The 22,135-nt window shown below is 43.0% G+C and overlaps 1 pseudogene; it reads right to left on the reverse strand.

Moving 5' to 3' along the window:
• Nucleotides 1-21,244: 21,244 nt before the first annotated feature.
• LOC132485238 (ras-related protein R-Ras2-like) lies at nt 21,245-21,913 on the reverse strand (annotated as a pseudogene).
• Between the last annotated feature and the right edge of the window lie 222 nt (nt 21,914-22,135).

Raw genomic sequence — 22,135 nt, forward strand, 5'->3', positions numbered from 1 at the left:
CTGAGCTCAGGACCCAGGCTTTGTCTCCAAGATCATCCAACCTGTAATGAACATCAGAAGTTTCCTGAGATCCCTGCCAGATGGACATAAAAATCAATATCTCGCATACAAGAGGTGGGTTCTACATCAGATTTCATAGAGTCATCAATGAACTAAACATATTCCCCTGCCTTCAAATATCCACTTGGAAAAAAAAAATTTATTCTTACCCTGAGTCACAGAGGTTAATGCTTAAGAGGCAGCCTGCGTGGGTGTACACTTCACCACCTGCTGGCTACATGACCTTGAGCTCAGGACTTCACCTCCTGAGGAAACTTCACTGCAGTTTCCTCATCTGTAAAAGGGAGACAGGAATTGTATGACTGGCAGAGTTCATGGCAGGCGCACTGCCCGGCTATAGTAAAGACTGATGATACAGGCCATCAATCACCCTGTCACAGAGAAGAAGGAGCTTCCAAATTCCAATTTAGCTCAATGTTTAGGTTCGTATCAATAAGCCCAATGCATTCTCCACTCTGCATCTTTGTCCAAGCTTCTCATAACCCTGGCTCTTCTCCCCGGGACCTGCTCCCTGTCTTCTGCCTCGTCCCCGTCCCCTCCCAGCTTGAACTCTCCATGTGCTTCTGACCAAAGAGATCTCTCCTGCCCCCTCGCTTGTCTGCAACCCTCATCCTTGCTTTTCATTTTACTGCGTCCTCCTGTACATTGAAAGCAAAGCTCCAGCACGATTTCTTTTGAGCCACCCATAAAGGCAGGCACACTGCTGGGCACACGCTGGAGACACGCGGTTGATGCTCCTTGGAGGATGCCGATATGCCTGGCCTAAGGAGACCTTTCTTAGAAACTTTCCGACCTGAGTGCAAGCCACCTTGTGATCGCCCAGGTGGAACCTCGGGCTGCGCGGAGATTTGCAGATCCTGAGCACAGGACTGTGAAATCCGGGAAGCAAGCGTGCGCTGCGTGCCGCAGCATTCCAGTAATAGTTGAGACTGGGGAGGACGCTGCGGTGACTCACGTCCCGGCGCACGTCCCCAGGCAGCGGCGTGGGCGGGGCCGCGCACCCCGGGCAGAGGGGGATTTACCTGGGGAGACGGGGACGGCAGCCGCCTGCAGACACTGACTCCGGAGGGAGCCGGGGTCACGAGGGCAACCACTCTGACTCACACGGGAAAGCCAGAGGGCGATGGAGAAATTTGAAAGAGCAAGTCGCCTCTGTCAGGGAAGCTCTTAGAGAAACAGGAAGCGTGATCAGCTGCTACCAAGCTCAGAAGAGGAAAGTCAGCTGTCGTCGTACCTCTGTGCTCGCTGAAATTTATCACGATGAGCGTCTTCGGAACGCAGCACTGTGCTTCTGAGAAGTGAGATGCATCACTCCCACTCAGCGTGGGCACCCGTCCCCACCCCCATCCCCGCTCATCCGCAAGGCCTGCCGTGGCAGAAGCCCGGTTCAAGCTCATTCCTACCCTCACGTGGAATTACCATAGCTAACATCTAGTCACAGCCTCCGTGTTGGGTTTTATGGGCTGTGATCAGCTGAAGGGTGGCCAGCTGAGAGGGTACTCTGCCCACCAAGATAAGAGCTCAGGCACCAGCCTGAGCCAGCCCAGAGGAAAGGCATTTTTTCTATGTGTCTACCCAAAGGAGGACAGCTTTTTTTTTTCGAATTAGCACGACATTCTACATGTTGGCAGTGGTCCTGTTTACTGAGCACTTACTGTATGCCTAACTCTGTGTTAAGAATTTGGTGCACATTGTCACATTTAATTCTTATGACAATCCTAAGAGGCCAGTTCTCTCAGTATCCTTTTTAGGGATGAGGAGATGGAAGCACAGAGAAGAGAGCGATCTGCCTCACAGCACACAGCTATTTCTGTCAGATTTGGACTTGGAACACAGGACATGCTCCCACCTAAACTATGATTTTGTTTAGTCCTTGATGATGATGATGATAATTTAAGTCTTGGGTCCTTGGGATGCCTTTTTTGTAGGCTGTGTTCTCACAGGTTTTGCAGTCAGCCTACTGTGCCTTTAGGGTGAACTGGGAAGGCTGAGTGTTGGGGAATTCTAGGAGAGGTTGGCTCCATCCTTCTAGGGCCAGGCTGCCTCAGGGCCTACCTAGGGGTAGGATGAGGCTTAAGTGTCCCTGGCTGAGTAGCAGGTCTGTGTGGGAGGTCCCAGGCAGCACAGGGCAGGGAGCCCCCTTGATGAATGTAGCCTTGCCACTGTCCTGTTCCCTCAATGCCCTGAATGGGGTGGACCTTGCTGCTATGCAGGGGATTAATACGGCACTCTCCATAAGATGACAGCCAGGATAACCTGCAACTTAAACGGAGCTGTCGCTCTCAAGAGAGAGAACCTTTAGTTCAGAAGCTCTCAAGCATCAGTGCCCTTAAAATCATATTCCCAGCCTAAGAATTGGCATGCTAACAAGTTCCCCAGGTCATTCTCTTGTAAGTAGTTCTAAGGACTATTCTTCATGAAATACAGCTTTGGGTATTTTATACTGTGGGATGTAGGCCCTCTTCCCAGTTAAATAAAATGAGGAAAACTAACACTGAATGTCCCCTTGTCAAATGAAAGCCAACAACCCTTGGTGTCTTGGCTGGCCACCATAAGTTTTCAGGATACTTTTTTTGTTTCCACCAGCAAAAATAGTTTCTTTGGGAATAGCAGAGGAATTACAATTGGGGACATGCAAACTATGATGAAACATAGGCAGGTCCAAGGAGACAATGGGAAGGTCAGCTTTTATTAGGTTTTTGGAGGAAATCAGGAGGGCTGTGGTGGTTCTTGTTGGTGGCAGGTGGTGGGCGAGTTGTTGATGGATCAGAAGGAAATCTTTCTTTCTGCTAGGGTCAGTAAGCTGCAGCGAGTGATACAAGTGTGAGAGCTTCCTGACTCCATTTTAAATAGTTTATTTTCACAAGTGTCATACTACTACTACTGGGGGTGGGGGCCGGAGGAAATCGTTCAAATGCACCAGCTTGTTGCTGATGTCTTAGTGAGTGAAAGCCCAGTCTGCTTCTGCAGACCATGCATGGGTATTAGTACTATGTCCCATTCTTAGAGACTTCACATCTTCTGAAGTCACCATGGGCTGGCTGTGGCACCTCTCTTCCTTTCCACCGCCAGGGCACATTTCTCTCTTTGGTATCTGGCTATATACTTAAAATAGGATAATTTAATTTTGAAAAGGAGCTGGAAACAGTTCGCTCACAACCACAGGTAAAGGTTCTTAGTTGGGTGGCGGAAGTAGTAGGGGGGACGCAGGGCAACCTGTGACGCCACGAACTGCCCTGAAGAAAATCTTAGGGAAAGAATATGTAAGTATGAGTGGCCTGAGCCATATTTTTTTAGCATGTTTCCCAATGGTTCTGCTAAACAAAAGATTTTCATGTGGAAAAAAACAAAAGATTTGGGAATTGAGGGCCGATAAGGATTTGTGTTTCAGAGGGTAGCTTACACCTCCAAGTTCAGGCATGGAGGGTTCCTCGGGCCAAAGGGTGAGATGCCTCCTCTGATTTCCCACCCAGCCTCCCTCCTGCTTACAGAAGTAGCAGGCTTGACCTGGGTTGTGATATGAAAAGCAACGTGAAGGTGTGTGGCCCAGAAATTTCTCTCTAACCTGTGTGACACTTTATCCTTACATGGTTTCCCTTGGTCTCCGGAGGCAGTGGGAACTATAAGACTACCCAGATGAAAGTGCATGAGAGGGAACACCTTCCTCCCTTTGGCTCTGCCCTCTTGGTAGGGATTTACACACCCTGGCAGCTGGCCGAGAGAATTAAGGCAGGTAAGGAGGCATCAGATGGCTAATGAATGGGATGGAAGGCTGCTAATGAGATCAGTCAGGGCACCTAAAGAGGGGAGTGGGGTCTTCCGTGTCAAAGACCAGTTCTGCTAACTCCCTTCATCCTTATGATTAGAGTTGGAATTGTCCCCCCACCAAAAAAAAAGTCATGAGCACCCTCTCCCCAGCTTGCCCCATTCCCAAGAGTCAATACTCTAGGAGTCTAAACAGCTGACCATGTCATATATTTTGCCTTCTTCCTTTTACAAAGAAATAGGGCATGTGTGCCTTGTGTGTGTGTGTGTGTGTGTGTGTGTTGGAAGGTGTGTTGGGCTCTAGAACTACAGATTCATCCTCTTTTTGCACCCCTCGGGCCTTTTCATGGGGCCACCAATTTGGACAATCTCAGGAACTGCACAGACAGGCAGCTGGATGGGAACCTGTTTGCTGTGGGCAGACAGCTCCTACGTGGAGCCAAAGCTGCAGCCAATCACCCTGTGAAAGGAGCAGCCTCCATGTAAGATGCAAAGGCCAGACCTCAGCTACCTCATACCACCTCACAGTTCCCTGTGTTTGGTTCATCAAGTCCGCAGGCCCTCGATGGGCAGAAATAAAGAGAAGCAGGTTCCTGTTACTTTCCTTAGGAGCAAACCCTCGGAGTCATAAAGCATCAGTGAAGATGGGCAAAGGACAGTCTCTTGGGGCCTCTGTTCCCTCAGATATAAAACAAATCACAGCAGTTCCTTTCTCTGAAGTTGTGTTGTTCTCTAACATATAACCGCTGGTAATCTGGCACACATTCAGACATGTGCATATGTAGAGAGACACCATATAGGTGTTTAACTGATGTGAATTCAATTATATAAGTGCTGTCTCTTTTACATACTTAAAAATAAAAATGCTGTAAGATTACATTTTGCATACACACAGGTGGGGCAGGGGCTAGCTCACCTCCTGTGGCTGCACACCCACCCTCATGCTCCCCTGCTTGCCCTCACTGCCAATATCGCCTGCTGTGGCCTGTACTAGGAAACATGTAACAAATTCAGAAAAGTTGTTGGTGATTTACAGAAGTCTGATTCCCCTCCCTCCAGGGAATGTCTACTTTATCAAATGCAGAAGGAAGGGGACATTGGTGGAGGCTGGGGCCCTCAGACCATTCCTCTGTCTTTCACCTCTGGCCTCTTCCAAGGCTTGCTGAGCAAAATTTCTGGTTGAATCAGATGGTGTTGGTTGAGAAAAAGGAGGGTGATAAGTGAGGGAAAGGGCCCAGTGATTTTCAAATGGCATCATTCCAATCTGATCAAATACACCAAGTAACCTTCCCTTCCAAGTGCAGTGACTTACGAAAACTCCCAGTTCCTCCCCTACCTTGCCCTGCACCACACATGCAAGCTATGCTCTTCTCCATTTGGCAAGACACATGCAATTGGCCAGCTTCTCATATAAAGGACACCTTTTCCTCTTTAGCTAGCATTTCCCCTGAAGAATCAGAAAGGAACAGGCATCAGTGTTGCATGCTCCATGACTCCTCCGCACATTCCCATGACTGGTATCTGCTTTCTATCCGGCCCCATGTTCACCTGTCAAGCAGAGCGCAAGTGACACTTTCTGACCACCACTGAATTCCAGCTGCCCCCATCTGGAGAGTTCTGGCTTGAGTTTCTCTCTGTTCCTAGGCTATCTTTGACACAGTGACCCATTTTAGCGCGTTCTGTCCAGAAGTGGCTGTTCCTCAAAGAGGAATGAATCACTTTGTATCCATAACAATGCAAGTGATTCCCAAACAACAGATGCTTTCCACTGGTTCAAAGTTTTGAACAGGCATTGAAGGAAACTTCACAAGGCAGGTACCCCTGGGGTAACACCTGGTAGGAGGCTGTACAACCTGAAATGTAACTTACAAACCACCTCAAAGCCACTGGAGGCAAAGATTTGGAACAGAAAGACCATTTCTCTCTAAGTAGTCCAGTATATTTCCTTCCAGCCAAGCAATAAGCCCAGTGTAACAGCAGAATTCCAGCATCTTCCTGAGTTAACACAAAGCCGCCATGTTGACATGGCTCCATTGGAGCCCTTTCACTAGTCGGCCTACTTTTATCATATCTAAGAAATGAGGTAGGTTCCCTGGTGGTGCAGTGGTTGAGAATCTGCCTGCCAATGCAGGGGACATGGGTTCGAGCCCTGGTCTGGGAAGATCCCACATGCCGCAGAGCAACTAGGCCCGTGAGCCACAACTACTGAGCCTGCGCATCTGGAGCCTGTGCTCCACAACAAGGGAGGCCATGATAGTGAGAGGCCTGCACACTGTGATGAAGAGTGGCCCCCACTCGCCGCAACTAGAGAAAGCCCTCGCACAGAAACAAAGACCCAACACAGCCAAAAATAAATAAATAAATAAAATTTAAAAAAAAAAAAAAAAGAAATGAGGTAGAGGCTGGTTACTTCCTAAAAGATGGAATTTGCCTTGGTTCTCTATTCCACATGAAAGCAAGCAGTAATTTATAATTGCTTGGAAACCAGTAGCATAGACACTGATGAGTAAGTGCTCAATTGAAGCCAAATTCCCCCTCCTATTCATGAAAGGAACTTGGATGCCCACTCTCAAGTGTCAGTCATCTTGAATCACACTGGTGTTGAATTGAGCTACTGTTTTTTCCAAAGTAGCATCTCCCGTTGAGCCAAATGATGCCTTCGGGCACATTATTCCTTTCACAGTGTACTGTATTTGAATAGAAAAGAACTTAAATGTGAAAAAAATGTAAATCTATTTGGGTGGTTGGTTATATCACCAGGGTTAAGTGTTTGTGCTTCAAGTTACTATCTTGAATCAAGAGTTTTCATATAATTACAGCCTAAGGAAAACCATAGTAAAAATTTGAACCAGAAATTTACTTACTGTAATGGATGATTACCAAAGAGTAAATAAATCGCATTTAGGAACAGGAAAGAAAGAAAAGTGACATTGTTAAAAGCTGTCAACTTTGCAGAGCAGAATCCCTTCCCCACAGCTCCCCTCCTCCACCCCCCCTCAGCTTCCCTTCCCATCTCCACTAGGAGCTCAGTGACTTTATGCACTTCCTCACCATTTCTCTTTCCAAATTTGCCTAATGGAAATAATCTGAAACTCATTTTCATTATGATATAAATGATTGATAACTTAAGTGTTACATGTTTTCAGATTATTCATTTATCTTAACATGCTTGATAATGCTTTAGTCTAAAGGCAGGAACTCTAATGGGAATTTGAGCAGCCAGACCATAGGTGAAGGATTTTTGTCAGGGAGGGCGATGGTGTTGGGGGAATGCCTTCCCAACCCAAGAGAGATCTTAATAGCAGAGAAGTTTTGGAGCTATTAATGAGGGTATATCAATGAACATGGGCTAAAACAAAATATTTGACAAGCATATTAAAAAAAAAATAGTTGTGTGCCAGGAATTTAAGTGGCCTCAGCACATACGATTTGGGCGTTTGGTAAAAATAGTAAGATATGAAGATTGAGAAGATACGTACACACACACCACACTTTTAAAGAGTTTACAAAGAATGTATGTTGGTATAACTGAATCACTTTGCTATGCAGCAAAAATTAACACAACATCGTAAATCAACTATATTTCAATAAATTAAATAAATAAAAGAGTTTATAGTACCTCCTCTTACATTAAGGAGGAAGAAGAGGAATGGGGCAGAGCCCTGAGGTTCCTGGAGGACCTGGAAACTACAGGACCATGGGACCCAAGGCCATTGCTCTCAGGGACCCAGACATCTGGGGAGGAAGGAAACTGGGGAAAGCCTGTAAAACTAGGTAACTAGTAGGTCACTGGTGACCTTGGTTGAGGATAATTCTGGAAGCCATTGTTCTCATGATAAAGACCAAATATCTCAAGACCCTGGATAATCTGGCTCCTGCTTACCTGTCATATCTCTCCACTTCCTCCCACCCCCAAACGGCTTCAGCCAAGGATCTTTGAACTTGGCATTTCCCAAGTCTGAAACACTCTTACATTCCTCTAACTGCCCTAGTTAACTCTTACTAACCCTTCAGGTCTCAGCTCAATAGTCATGTCCTCTGAGAAGCCCCTCTGACTCCTCAGACTAGACAAGCTTCCCTGCTCTCATAACTACTATACTCTCCTTTTAAAACTACATTTCCTAGTTTACAGTTAGGTATTTGTGTGACAATTGATTTACGTCTCTCTCCCCTACGGCTCTGTAAACACCATAAAGATGGGACCATATCTCGCTGGTTACCTTCGTGTCCCCAGTGCCAAGAACAGTGTTTGGCACATAATATGTGCTCAATAAATGTTAATTGATTGTGTAACTGAATCAACTGATTATGTAAAAGGATCAACAATTCTTCTCATCAGTTGCTTTGTACTGAATGTTTATGTCCCACCAAAATTCATATGTGCATTTTGAAGCCTAATCTCCATTGTGATGATATTTGGAGGTAAGGCCTTTGTGAGATAATTAGGTCATGAAGATGGAAACTTCGTGAATGGGATTAGGGCCCTTATAAGAAGAGATCTCTCGGAACTCCCTGGCGGTCCTTGCTTCCACCACAGAGGGCCCAGGTTCTATCCCTGGTTGGGGAACTAAGATCCCACATACCAGCCATCACGGCCAAAAAGAAAAAGAAAAAAAGACATCTCTCTCCACCTTGTGAAGACCCAGCAAGAAAGTGTCCGTGTGCAAACCAGGAAAAGGCTCTCACCAGGCACCAAATTATCTGGCATCTTGCTCTCAGACTTACCATTCTCCAGAGCTGTGAGAAATAAAGTTTTGTTGTTTAAGGCACCAATCTGTGGTATTCTGATTATAAGACATCAAGGCAGCTCAGGAGAATCAACAAGCTGGGAACCGTAAGCAAGTAGCTTATTTTCTTCAAACTTCAGTCTCCTTACCTCTAATATGGCATTAGCAATAGCACCTATTTCTAAGTATTGTTTTGAGAATGAACTGAAATAATACATGCAAATAACTTAGTATATATGTAGCACAGAAAACACACTCAATAAAGTTTTCTTATTATTACTATTACAGCTTTCTCATCTATAAACTGATGGTTTTAGAGGTTCCTTCTGCTTTAAACATGCTATGACTCCTATTTAATCCTAAAAGAAAAGTTCTTTGTTTTCTGGACTTGTCAACCTGGCAATTTTAACAATCAATGTATTAACTTTTATTTTCCAGTAAAATAATGCTACAAGAACCAGCAATGATTCATCACCCTGTAATAATATGCATGAATTTAGGGCAGGGCCATAATTATTTTATGAACTTACATTTAATGTACAAAAGTCTTCCTTCGTCTCACAAGATTCCAGGAAGTACAAAGAGGGGGTGATTTGGAATGATAAAGCTCCCTTTTGATCTACAGTTCTGAAGAGAGGCATGCTTTTTATTTTGTTGGTCTAACAACAGGGTAGATATATATGCCCTTACTTAAGAGAGAAGAAAAACAGAAAACCAAAAGTTAAGACATTCATATTACACAAGCCAAAATGTTAAACAGAAGCCTGGGTGCCACTCTGTGATTTTTTAACCCTATTGAATATCTTTCTGGATTTAAACCCTCACGAAAGAAGTAATGTTCATTACCTAATAATGATAAAATATGTATGGCCTTCTACTTCCAGTGAAAAACATGATCTTCTTTGCTCTTATAAGGTGTAATGGAGAGTTTTATGCCCACTTTATGCATGGGAAAGTTGAGGATCCATGAAGGAAGATAATTACCTAAAAAATCACATAGCTAACCAGGCACGAAACCAATGCCAAATGAGCCCAAAGGTTTAGGCCTCGTGATCAGACAACCCACTTCCCTTTGCTTACCTGCCAAGTCCCGTAAGTGTGAGCAATGCTTCATGTTTGTTTCTCATAAATACATCCTTATTGATAATGTCAATAAAGTAAATTTCATCACTCACTTGGAATGGCTCCGTCTTCATCCTGGCAGTGTTTTGCCTTCCAGAAGAGCAGAACAATGCACCATAGTTTCCAAGTGCCTTTCATTTGTCACTGGGACCTTTGCTATTTGGATCATACTTCCTCCTTGCCAGACCTTAGCAAATATAATATCTTGGTCCAGATAATTATCTCTGTAATGGAGGTAATTGCAATGGTAAGCATCTTTAACCCAAATTCCCATGTTTTTTCAGTGCTTTATTTTAGGCTGACCCATACTATCGAAAAGTGTTCCAGTGACGGCTAAAGCTAGAGAGGGACAAGGTATTAACCAAAAACTTATTAAAACCAACAACCAATGTTTGTATAAAGCTTTAAAGTTTACCAAGTTTCAATCCAGGGAGGTAACTAGGGCAAGTCTCATTATTCCCATTTTATAGATGAGGAAATAAGGTTCATTCAGATCTTTTTACTTCAAATTCCATGCTAGAGCTACAATACCACAATATCACAATACTACAATTCCTGGGCGCTTCACTATTATTGTTATTATTACTCTTACCATTCAAAACCAGAGGGCACTTGCTTGAACTTGCCCCCACATGAGCAGTCAGAGATATCAGAATTGGGATCATCAACCAAATTTTACTTAAAATAATTTACTTATTATTTTCCAGACATGCTTTGGACAAGCTATTTTAAACACAATTGCACATCAGTAAAAGTCCACAGGAACAATGGTCCCTCCACAGGCTTCTAATGGAGAAAGTGAATTCAGAACAGACCTTGTTACGGTGTCAAAATGAAACAATGCCTGGGCAAGTTCCATTACCATTCCACAAACAAAACTAAGGAAACGGGAGAAGAAAGGAGAAAAGTAAAGTATATTTATGTCCTGCAGGGCTCTAGCTCTGGCAGGAAATTCTGAGTGAGAGCTCTTGTAGGTGCCCTACTGCTTGACCCTGGGATTGTGGGACCTTTGCATGGCCATCTCCAATCAAGTGTGTGGTTGGCTCCTGCCATAGGCTTCAGAGGCTGAAGGGGCCTGAGCCTCACTCAGCTTTTCCATATCTCCCCAAACCTGGCCACTGCATATGTAGGGGAGCTTCCCTTCTTGCTCCTACAAGCCTTGTAGACTTCCAGTTCACAGCAGGAAGAACTGCTTCTCTCCCCTCACCCTTTACATCACTTCTACATACATCATTCACTGATCCCTGTCTTAGTAAGTCTTTAAATAAGTGCTTATTACCTACTGACTGGGAACAGACAACTTGAAGAGACATGCTATGTGCCAGACACACAACAACAGTCTCAAACTTGATTACGTAAGAATCCCTTGGAATGCCCATTTAAAATGCAGATTTCTGGATCCTACCTCTGGAGGTGCTTATATGGTAGGTTTGGGATTAAGCCCAAGATCTGGATTGCAATCAAATACTCCAGATGATTGTGATGTAGGGGATCCAGGGTCACTTCGAGATATACCATATTAAGTGCTAAAGAACTGAATAAAAGAGTGAATGAATGAATGATAATATCATGAATGAGAATCGATGGTTGAACTGTGTTTCCCTCATTTGCCTTGCCATGAGGATCATTGGTACACATTAAAAATAATGATTACTGGGACTTCCCTGGTGGTGCAGTGGTTGAGAATCCGCCTGCCAATGCAGGGGACACAGGTTCGAGCCCTGGTCCAGGAAGATCCCACATGCCACGGAGCAACAAAGCCTGTGTACCACAACTACTGAGCCTGTGCTCTAGAGCCCATGAGCCACAACTACTGAGCCCTCATGCCACAACTACTGAAGCCTGCGTGCCTAGAGCCCGTGCTCTGCAACAAGAGAAGCCACCACAATGAGAAGCCTGCGTACCGCAACAAAAAGTAGCCCCTGCTTGCCGCAACTAAAGAAAGCCTGCGCACAGCAACGAAGACCCAACACAGCCAAAAATAAGTAAGTAAATAAATAAATTTATAAACTACTACTACTAATAATAATAATAATGATTACTAAGCCTGCCCAGACATAGTAATCATAGTCCCCAGGGAAAGAATCTGGGAATCTATATTCTTAAATAAGTGCCCCAAATGAGTCTTATGAAGAGGCACCTTTGAGGAATACTACCATATAGGCTGTGGTCTCTGTAGTTCCTACAACACTCATTTCCTGTTCTTTGAAGCAGTAACTTGGAGTGACCACTTTCAAGCAAGTACCTGAAGTTCTTACTATCTTGGTAAAACTGCTCCTTCACTTGCCATTTTAGAAAAAATCAGACCCTTCAGCCATACCCCATATGCTCCTTCCAGTAAATACTCTACAGCTATGGATCCAAATGGGTTTCAATATAATGTGGCGAGATTTCAAAATATTTAATAATCAGTACTGTCTGGGCACCAACTAATCCAAGTGGACAAAGAGTACATATAGTAATATAAGCAACCAATGTTTACTGTCTAGATATTAGTCCCTAGTGTAAGACTTTAAATGATAGGGTTTTTTTTAATTGAAGTGTAGTTGATTTACAATGTTGTGCTAGTTTCAGGTGTACAGCAAAATGATTCAGTTATATATATTTCAGATTCTTTTCCCTTATAGGTTATTACAAAATATTGAGTATAGTTCCCTGTGCTATACAGTAGGTCCTTGTTGGTTATCTATTTTGTATATGGTAGTGTGTATATGTTACTCCCAAATTCCTAATTTATCCCTCTCCCCCTTAAATGATAGTTTTTTAATTGTGGAAGCTTAATAAAGCTTGGGAAAACTGATGTATTTTCAAGAATCCCTTCTAATTTATCTCTTGCACCCCTTTATAGAAGGCCTGAGTTTGGTAAATATATTGAAGGTAATGCCTGGTAATTTTGCTCAGGTTTGTTTAATACATCTTTCCCTGTTTAATTTGTTGCATGCTCCATGCCCTGACATCTTATTCCTTACCAGACCAGAAGTTTTATAATGTGCAAGCCTATTGTGCCCAGGGAAAAATGTTGAACTTTTGCCTTTGTAATAAGATATGCTCCAATGACCAACTTTAGCAATTTAATATAGTTGAATAATAACTGAATGGGACACTTTGTCACTCAGTCATTATTCAAGCTCCTACTGGGGGTGGAGAGAGGAGTTGCTGAAGGCCAGATTATTCCCAAGGGAGCTCAGCCACACAAATCAACACTGAGAGAATCTTTCTAAAAACAATGTTACAAAAAATCAAAAATTCCAGGAAATACAAGTCAAACTATAGATTTGCAAGATGCTTATAAGAGCTCAAGTTCAATTTTACAAAATGGAATAGTGTTTAGTATTCATCTAAGATAGTTTTGTACATGGAAGGTATGTTGGAAGGATAAAGCAATCACCTGGATAATTCAATCTAAGAAGTGCTTTGTAGGTGGACATGATCCAGATAGATGAGATCATTTCCATATGGTCCAGAGGTATGTGAAAATTCCACTTCACCCTACATTGCATGTTACCTCTGATTCTGAAGATATTCCAGTATTCATTACAAGCTTCAAGCACCTGTATCCTGCTCTGATGTGTACAGAGACATTTCTGCTGAAAATTTCAAGGTCTCTTATTTTCATGCAAAACTTGAAGAAGCCAAAGTTTTTGTTTATTCATTTTAGTCTGAGTTGTTCTGTTTTGCTTTTTGAGATGTACTGTAAAGCCAATTTTTCTCTTTTCTTATCTAGGACCAGGGCTTCATTTGCCAGTGAAGAAGATACTACATGCAGACTTCTAATTTATGTACTTAGCGTATATAATGTGTTCTAGAGTCTCATGAAAGTTAATCAAGGGAAAACCCAGATAGCCTGGCAGCCTTAGGGAACTAGGGTGTGGTCATTCGGGGAAGGCTGCCTCTTCCTCTGGAAAGACACCTGGTTGGGATTAGGCTGGGCCAAGGCTGTCGGGTCAGTGACAGCTGCCTCAGTGTCAGGATAGGAGGCTTTCAGAGAAGACGTGGCTCTCTTCCAGAACATCTGAGCCCTGATTCCTGCAATGCCACAGTCCTCATTTTTACTCCCTGTGTGGATACCACTACCAAAGAGGTCACAGTAGCTCCCTGACCTCATATCTCTACCACAAGAAAGGCCCTCACCTGTTGCCTAGACCAGGGACCTTTTCCTTTCCAGGCATTCTCAGAAGACTCAGGAGAGTTGCAGAAGTTCTGGCAAGAGTTCTGGAAGGTGTAGGAAGCCCTGAGAGACATGTGTCCCATCAACAGAGGGTCGGAGATCTCATGGAAGTGGCTCCTCATCATTCATGTCCTCTCATATCCCTACCCTACTTCATGCCAATCCCTTGGGTTTTCATAAACCAGGTTGAGGGACCGGCCACAGGTCAAGAAAAAACCCCTGATCTGGGACTGATAAGTTAATTAAGGGACCTCAAAGGATTTTTACAATTGTTGATAACCTCTGACAGTTATACCTACATATTGTTAACAAAAAATGTTTATCCTTTCTGAGATGTCGTGGATAGAAAGGCTTATAAGGCAGGGTAAGTGTTCAGTGCAGTAGATGTATTTTCTTGATAGTAGATCTAGCCCAGTGATTACTCCCTACAAGTCATCATAGACAGCACTCTCACACGGATACAGATAGAAGTTGAAAAACACATTTCCTAAAGTACTGATTGTCTCATATCAAGACTGGTTAGATGCCCCACGTTAGGAACCTTTCTCCACGTTTTGTGAATGGACAGAGAAAATCCTAGTCTTTGCCTCAGATTTCAGCTTAGGAGACAGCGCTGCTTATATGGAAAGATTCAGTGGCTCTGGTCCAAAGAATATTCAGCTTTTGCTCCAATGGAACCAGGATCCTGTTTTCAATGCCCACCACAAACTGGGTGTCAGAGAAAACAGATTGATTGCCCCATAGTGGAGCTGCCAAGAGGAACTCTAAGCCAGACTTTGGTAAATGGAAGCTCCCATTAGCACCACAAGCCCCTGGGGAAGCATCTGGACTGATCTTGGTTATTGTCTTCATGGCCTTACCTGACTCCTCAAATTCCCTCTTTTGAGCCTAATCTGAGGACCACACCTGTAAAATCAACACCAGCCTAACATCCTCATTCTGACCCCCATTCTTGCCATTCCAATGGCCACACTCAGCCTCTGTTCCTGATTTTATCCACCCAAACAAGCCTTAGTCTAACCGGCCTTAGCTGATTATTCAAGCTGAACACGTGTCTGCTAGCCCAACGCAGGCCCAGGCCCATCAGGAAGGCAAACCTCATCCTAGGCCCTCATTCTGGCTTACTGCCTCTGATGTCTGTTGCACAACTGGGCACCACAAGGAGCACATGACTGCCATCCACAAAGACAAAGATGGAAACTATGAGCCATCCACTTGGCAACTATGCTGGCATCCTCCTCCATTCATGCTGCCAAGCTCTGACCAGAAAGATCTTGGACTGCTTATTGCCCAATGCACTCAGTCCAGACTCAGGGTGGCTCAGGTCATGGCTGGTAGAACCGGCTATAATGACACTTATACTCGCAAGAAAAGGACAGAGGAGGGGACCCAGACTCCATGTCAGTTTATGCCCACCAGATTCAAGCTAAAGAGAAATCTAGAAATCTTCATGAAACTAAACAGGAAAGAGTTATTGTTATTGTTATTGTTGTTATTGTTATTATTATTTAGAAAATGACCCAAAATAAACATATTCTACCTTTAAAATTTTTAAATTTGATTTCCATAGGAAAAACTGAATGCATTTTCTGTCCACAGAAAGCATGTATGGTCTTTTTCCAGGAATAAGAGAAGCAGGGAAATAGGTGAAGAAAAGTAAGTAAATGATTAGGGTATAAGCTATAATGTAGAAGAGCTATGTCATTGTTGCCTACAGAGTACTAATCCGATGTCCCAAGTGATTTTGAAAGCACTCTAAAGAAACCAGGAAGAAAATTAAGTACTTGCCTATACATTTATCTCATTTTATCCCCTCCCCAATTCTTTCAAGTGAAGATTTATTTCCCCCACCTTGCAAATAAGGAAACTGAGGCAGCCTCAAAGAAGCTAAAGGACTGTTCAAGGTTACAAAGCTACAAAATGGTTGAGATGGGAGTTGAACCCAGTTCGTCATTAATTCAGACAACTGTCTTCCCCCTGAAGCATATGCCAAAAGAAGTTTACTAACATTCCAAGACAATGTCATCAGGGAGAGCACGGTCAAATTACTATTGAAGGAGTTCTTCCAGTCCGTTTCCCAAAACTAGTGTTGGAAGTGTTGGAAGGTGAGTTTGGTAATTGGTTCACTTTTAACAGATGATTTATTTTAAGCTGCCTGGCTTGATGATGCAACAAGCAGGGGAATAAGCTTGGTTTGAAGATAGATTTCTGATCTTCTGGGAAGTGCTTCTACTTCAATAAGCTTGGACTCACCAAGGAAATTCCTAAGGACGTTTAGTCACAACCTGCTGAGCTGCCAACGCTGTAAATATACACATGCCCATATGCACACATATGCATAGGAATAGATAATTTTGTAGTCATGGCAATGAATGCTGCTTTCATCAGGGACCAAGCCATTGCAGTCAGCAGGGAGGAGACTGTTGGGGGGAAACTTTTCTTCTTCCAACTTGGGTCCAGTAGTTGGTGGCCTGTAAATTAACTGACGAGGCATAGGTTAACAGGAAAAGAGATGAGGTTTACTTAAGCCTACACACAGAACTACTCAGTAATAGGTAACTCACTCAACAGACTGGGATAAAAACTTTATAGGCCAAATTAACAAAGGGGTGGTGATGGTGGTAGTTAAGGCTTCAGTAGGAAGATAGGGAAGGTTCTGTGGGACTTCTTGATGCTAATGGCTATGGGCAGTCTGCCTCCGTACAGGCACCTAAATACATTGGAAACACCCATGGCTGGGGGGAGGGAAGGAGGTTAATGTCAGCTGTATATTCTGAAAGCTATGTTTGTGTCAGATAAAGGGACTTGAGATAAGATTTCTTCCTGTATCTTCTTTAGCTCAAATGTTTTTACTTTAAAATCAACTCTGGGGGGTCTGAGCGGTTCCCCACATTTCCCTCACTGGAAACACCCCTAGAAGTTTAAAAAAAAAAAAAAGAGCCTAGGTTGATGGCTATGGGAAGAGATTTGGATTAGAAGTTGCAGGGAAAGAGATACACAAAGGGAGAAGAAAACAAAGATGAATGGTTGGAGCAGTTTCTGAGTCCACAGGGCAGCCAGTCAAGAAGATTTCTAGACGTTGGATTTTGAAGCACCTTTAGTGAGGATGGTAGTGGCAGTGTTATAGCCATGGCTATTTCCTGGAGCAGAGTATGGAAGATGCAGGTGTTCCAGTGAATTTTCTGAATGGTCCACACTGCTGTGGTGATAAATCCTTTGAAGTTATAGCACTTCAGCTTCAGCTCGCAGGGCTTTAGGAAAAAGGCAGCTTTAGTTCTCAGTGGTGCCAAGTCAAGAGAGTGAGAGAAAAACTTAATTACCAACAAAACGTGTAAGATAGCAGGTAGAATTCACAGAGATGAAAAGGTAGCTTTAAGACAATGAACGGGACTCAAATCTGGTAACATACAAGGGTAGGTTATTATTTTCCACTGAAACATACAATTTCTTTCTACAATCACCCCCATTTAAAAAAAAATATTTTATTTATTTATTTTTGGCTGTGTTGGGTCTTCGTTCCTGTGCGTGGCTTTCTCTAGTTGCGGTGAGCGGGGGCTACTCTTGGTTGCGGTGCGCGGGCTTCTCATTGCAGTGGCTTCTCTTGTTGCAGAGCACGGGCTCCAGGCACATGGACTTCAGTAGTTGTGGCACGTCGGCTCAGTAGTTGTGGCTCACGGGCTCTAGAGCGCAGGCTCAGTAGTTGTGGTGCACGGGCTTAGTTGCTCCACGGCATGTGGGATCTTCCCGGACCAGGGCTTGAACCCATGTCCCCTGCATTGGCAGGCGATTCTTAACCACTGTGCCACCATGGAAGCCCCTACAATCACCCCCATTTTGAGCAAAGATTATCAAAGTAAGATTACTCTTGTTTACAAAATAAGTCTTGTCCCATTAAATTTGGCCTGATCATTCACATAAGTGCAGCAAGATTGGTAATTGGACTATATAGGCCTTTTAAAGTTTGCTTGGCTGGAACTTTTATAAGGAATCTCAGATTGGACTTTTAAATGCCTCTTGATGCTTGTAAGCCAAGCCATGAACTTATCAGACTTCATCTGCAGTATTTATAGATTTGGTGATTTCCTTTCTTCTTGAGGTTCGCAAAATATTCTAAAGTTCCTGGGCCTGCCAGAAAGTGACTTTCCCTACTCACCTATAAAGGCCGGGAAGCCTGTAAGCCAGGTACCAGGCCAGTTTTCCCAGAACGGTTTTGTAAACATTGGCTTCATAAAGCAATCTTAATTCCTGAAAACTGTTTGGTCATAGATGATTCTGTGCACATGAATCTCAAATATGACATTCCAGTGAAAGCCTTGGTGATATACCCAATTTTCTCAATTATGTCCTGTTACAAAGAGAACAGATTCTTATTGAACTTATGCAAGCCACTATATTGCAATGAGAATAAAAATATTCAATGAGAGTTTCTGAATTCTGGAGGGATCAGTTAGGGAAAAAAGATAAATGTTTCTTTTCAGTTTGCAAAGATATAATCTTCTTAATTGTTGTGAGTTATACATAGCTTAGGAGAAAACAGAAAAGGGGTTCCTTATATCCAGAAAAACAAAACATCTAAGAACAAGCAATATTCCAAACAAATAAACAAAAAAATCCATAAAAATTATAATCATTTTTTATTTGCTCATTCAGTCCCACATAATAATTCTTGTTCCACTTGAAACTGGCTTAGCAGTTTTGTGAAGTCATCAGCTTCACCACTAGAATTCTGGAAATCCTCAGTGGTATGATCTCAAATTTATTTAAGCAATGCCATCAGAAGCCTGTACCCCAGAGTACCTTAGGTCATAGATCTTTCTGTGGTTCTCTGAGACATCCCTTTTTTTGAAGACAAAGTATTCCGGCTTGTAGCTGATTGCAAGAGCTTTTAGAAAAGCATCAGAATAACAGAATAACTATCTGTGAATGACAAAAAACTTAAAATGGCCACTGTTAAAGTTTGATGAGAATTCATTATAAAAAATAATGCAGTTGACAAATTTGGTTGTTTCTGTGACATGTATTCTCTTAGGATAATAACTGAAATTATAACTGATAACATTCTATCAGGACATATCATAGAAAATGAGGGCACTGACAAATTTCTAGGAACTTCATAGAATTTCTGAAGTACTTATATCAATAACATTTAGGCATACCAGTATAACCTAGGGAAGGTTAAGCACCTCTTCCTATTTGACAATGTTTCCGTGCAACTTAACTTATGACATAAACTTAATTAGTTAAACATCTCCCTTTTCACAAGGTGAGAGGACACACCCGTCGAGATTTTCCAGGGACCCCGTGGAAAGTCTCAAAGTCAGTTCCAGGTCAAAAAGACTTCATTTAGAATTTGGTTTTGGGAAGCTGTCCAAAATGTCAGCAGGTTTGAACATCTGATTAAATAGGATCACAGGTCAGTTCTTATTTAAGAAAAAAGACTTGGTCTTCTTAAATAATCAAAAACATGGTTAAAATACTGGAAATTATTCCAATAAGACACAGAATCTTTGCTTCCTTAGTAGATGACTTAAAAGGTAAAGAGAACCTTTTTACAATCTCTTATTAAGAACAAACCAGTAATCCAAGAAACTTTTGTCTTTTTAAGGGAGAGAAAACCAAACTCTAATTTTGCATCAATACATTATTGATATTAAAACAATATTGACATTATAAAACTTACAGTAAATCCATTCAGTCTTAGCCAGCCTGACCACATGAGCTAAGATTCTCTCTCTGTGTCCCACAACATCACCCCGCCCCCCAACCTGTAAAACTTCCTATATTTATTCATCTTTTTGTCTCTCTCTTTGTTTTTTTGCAGTATGCGGGCCTCTCACCGTTGTGGCCTCTCCTGTTGCGGAGCACAGGCTCCGGACGCGCAGGCCCAGCAGCCATGGCTCACAGGCCCAGCCACTCCGCGGCACGTGGGATCCTCCCGGACCGGGGCACGAACCCACATCCCCTGCATCGGCAGGCGGACTCTCAACCACTGCGCCACCAGGGAAGCCCCTTGTCTCTCTTTTTTTTCTTTTTTCTTCTGGAACAATTTTTTTGTTTTGTTTTGTGATAACAGAGCAATTGTAATTCTAGCACCTGAAGCTATACAAGGATATGCTTTATAAACTTCGTGGAACTGTTGTACACATTCAATAAAGTGACAACTTACAATACCACTTAGTATATCAAAATCAGGAACATACCTTTGAATTGTTTAAACACAAGCCACAGAATGAAAAACAAAATCAGAAGTCACCCGCAGTTATACTAATTGTCAATTAAAAGTTTTACCACTTACTACTTGATATAGCAGTCAGTATCTAGTAGGGGATATCGGAAGTGATTTCAGATTCTCATCCTGTCGTACTCTATTGGGAAGGTTTCTTGAGTAGCTATGCGACTGGCCAAAGGTGGGTACAACCAGGACCAGAACAGCATGTAAGGTTCTACCACAGTTTCTGTAGTTTTCACTTTTTTTTCCTTTGTCAGCTAAAAGTGAACAGTGAGAATTAAATACTTATCTTTACATATACACGAGGTATGCTGTGAGAGCATATTTGCTTACAATCATATAAAAATACTTGTTAACTAGTTTGATAAGAAAATAACGTATAAAAGTATATAGCAAAACGTTAATTATCTCTGACCCTGGAAAGATCAATTCCATATTTTATATTATAAACAAAAGCTTTAGTTTTTTTGAATCCCTTGCCCAGAAATACTTGAAAAGACAGACAGAAATTATTTATTTTTACTCTCAACATGGCTGTGAAAAGAGTTAAATTAAAAAACCAAGAACACTAAAATGCCTAAGTCCAGAATGAGTCCAAATATTTGGCCACATAGAATATTATCTTTAGGAATAATAGTAAAGGCTTTACATGCAGTTTTTAACCTATAAATACAATAGGCATTTTGGTATTTTGGCCACTGGAAAACAAAGGCTATAGCATCAGTAAAGGTCTGAGATGTCTCACTTTTGTGAATTCAATTCAGTGTATTTAAGGTTAACTAAAGTTGACATCAAAATTTTTAGAGATAGGCAAAAATTCACATTAAAAAAAACTCCCTATGTTTCTATTTAGAGTAACAGTAGGCGATATGATTCCAGAAGTTAAAAGTTATTTCACAACCTATGACTTCAGCTTGGCAAACAGCTTAGGTTCCAAAGCTGATTCATCCTTATTAAAAGTAAGCCCTTAAAAAAAGAATGTGTCTGTATATATAGATATCCATTTTAAAGGAATCAATCTTTGAAGCAGCCTTAGTGTTTCCTTTAAATCTGTCTTGAATGACCATTGGATTAACTTCATGGAAAGGATTAGCCAGCTTCTTGGTCTAAGCTACCACGGTGATCATTTATCTAAGGCTAGAAAGGTACCAGCGTGATGTAAACTGTAAGGAGAGAGGGAGAAGATGAGGGCTTTTCCTGGCAGTTCGTAGCTAAAATTCAAGGGATTCTTAGAAAATGACACAGTGGCAGCCTTTCTTGTCTTTTTCTTTCCGCGTTGGTTCTGGTGAAGGAGGACATTCCTGCTCTTGAAATTTCCTTATAACCCGGACAAGCTCATGAAAGCTTGATCTACATTCATCCTAATCTTTGCTGACGCCTTCACGTATGTTACCTTAAGTTGTCGTGCTAACTGCTGTCCTTCTTCCTGCATTACCTGTCTCTGATGATCCAGATCTGCTTTATTACCAATTAAAGTCATTGGAAACTCATCACGATCCTTTACTCTGAGAATCTGTCTTTGAAACTTACAGATTTCTTCAGAACTGCCTCTATCTGTGACTGAAAAGACCAACAGGAAACCCTCGCCAGTTCTCATATACTGTTCTCTCATAGCTCCAAACTCCTCTTGTCCCGCTGTATCCAGAATATCTAGCCAGGCTGCCCGGTCATCTGTCATGCACTGCTTTGTGTAGGAATCCTCGACGGTTGGATCATAATCCGTTACAAAATAGGACTGGATGAACTGGATGGTGAGCGCCAACTTGCTGCGCCGCCTCCGCCGGCCACCACGAGCCAGTACTTATCTTGGCTGGAGCCGTCCCGCCAGCCGGCCACGGCCATGTGGACGCCGCCGAGCCCAGCCCGGCCACGCCGAGCCGCCGCCCATCCTAGGCCCGGCTCCGTAGACTTGTGCGGCCGGTGGGCCGCGGGTGAGCAGCCGGGCGGGGGTCCCGGGCGCCACGCTGCCGCCCGGACGGGCCCTCCAGCAGCTCGCGGCGCCCGGGCTGGCTGGGTCCCAACAGAGGCACAGAGAAGCGAGGTGACCGCAGCGGCGAGGGGCTG

Source organism: Mesoplodon densirostris, chromosome 3 (assembly GCF_025265405.1).
Source record: "Mesoplodon densirostris isolate mMesDen1 chromosome 3, mMesDen1 primary haplotype, whole genome shotgun sequence".
Taxonomy (NCBI): domain Eukaryota; kingdom Metazoa; phylum Chordata; class Mammalia; order Artiodactyla; family Ziphiidae; genus Mesoplodon; species Mesoplodon densirostris.